Source organism: Frankliniella occidentalis, unplaced genomic scaffold, assembly GCF_000697945.3.
Source record: "Frankliniella occidentalis isolate FOCC.00 unplaced genomic scaffold, Focc_3.1 Scaffold6, whole genome shotgun sequence".
In the NCBI taxonomy this organism is placed as follows: domain Eukaryota; kingdom Metazoa; phylum Arthropoda; class Insecta; order Thysanoptera; family Thripidae; genus Frankliniella; species Frankliniella occidentalis.
In genome coordinates this window covers 1726504-1727770 of record NW_026267136.1, presented here as the reverse complement: position 1 = coordinate 1727770, position 1267 = coordinate 1726504, and the positions used below count along the sequence as shown (strand labels likewise).

The 1267-nt window shown below is 55.8% G+C and overlaps 1 protein-coding gene across 2 annotated transcripts in view; it reads right to left on the bottom strand.

The window, feature by feature from the left end:
- Positions 1–1267, bottom strand: part of LOC113218155 (complexin) — a 251472-nt gene that overhangs the window by 124573 nt on the left and 125632 nt on the right. The gene's annotated exons all lie outside the window — the stretch shown is intronic.

Genomic DNA, 1267 nt, shown 5'->3' with positions numbered 1-1267 from the left:
CCCATCAGCCTCTTCTCCCTACCAAAAGTCCTCCCCCTACCCTTTCCTACTGCCACCCCCGTCTGACCCCTTTTGTCATAGGAAGGCCAGCCAGGACTACGAGAAGAGTAACTCCACGCTCCGTTCCACTCTTCGAGCGGCAGCAGCAGCAGCAGCGGCAGCAGCAGCAGCAGCGGTATAGGGCGGGCAGAGGCGAGCCGCCGCCGCCAGAGCACTAGCGCTTACCGAGAAAAGGGAAACGTGTCCGGAATATCATGTCGGGCTGAAGCCGACGCGCCGACAAGGCTATAGTCGGACTACGGCAAGCTCAGCCCTTCCCGGAGCGACCCAGTAGCGCGGGAGGGGGAGGGGCAGCGGGCAGCGGATGAGGGGAGGTGGAGGAGGGAGGCTGGGGAGAGAAAAAGGGGAAACGGCTCGGCACGGCGCATTGCCGAAAATAGCGTCATGCCGCCGCAAGTCGATACACAGAGATTGTCGTCGCGAGGAAAAAGCCGCGCGTCCCACAGGGAGAAAGGGGGAGGGGGCAGAGGAAGGGGGGTAGAGCTGTGGGCGCCACGGGCGGTCTGCTGCCATTGTAGCAGGAGAAAGGCGCAAGCATAAGGGGCCGGACACAAATTATATGCCTTGTCGTGGGGATGCGAGATCATGTTTCCCTGTATTTGAGGGACGTAAAATAACAGTTTTATAGACCATGATAAGGCCATGATAGAGTGACCCCACCGTAGAAAGTGGCACACACTTATCACGGCCTCCGTACGGCCTGAATATTCTCTCATGTAGGACGGTGCAAAAGGATGATTTCATCTCAACTTTTTAAGGGTTCGGTAGGTTGGAAGGAGATGGAGACGGAAGTCACAAACTCGGGTACAATCCACATATTATTTGAAATGTAGATAAATGTTACAAAAATCAGGTAACATTCAAACTGTGTAGCATAAGAGAAGAGTGAGAGGTTAAAAATTCGTTCACACTTTTGCTTCATTGAATGTATGTCCGGGACACATACTTCCGTAGTACGTGGAGCAGGCGCAACGTAGCTCAAGACACACTCAGGGGGCCTGCTGAGGGTGAAGGCGGGCGCGACAGAAAAGCAGCTCTCCGACATCACCGCCATGCCAATAGCTAAACAAATTGACAGAAAACTCGAATTCGCCCCTCCACGTTACAATATCCACTGGGACGCAAGAGGAGGCGTGGGGCAGGAGGATAGTAGGACGGCGACGGCGAGAGCGGGAGCAGGGGGTGCGCCGCGCTCGGAGCAAGGACG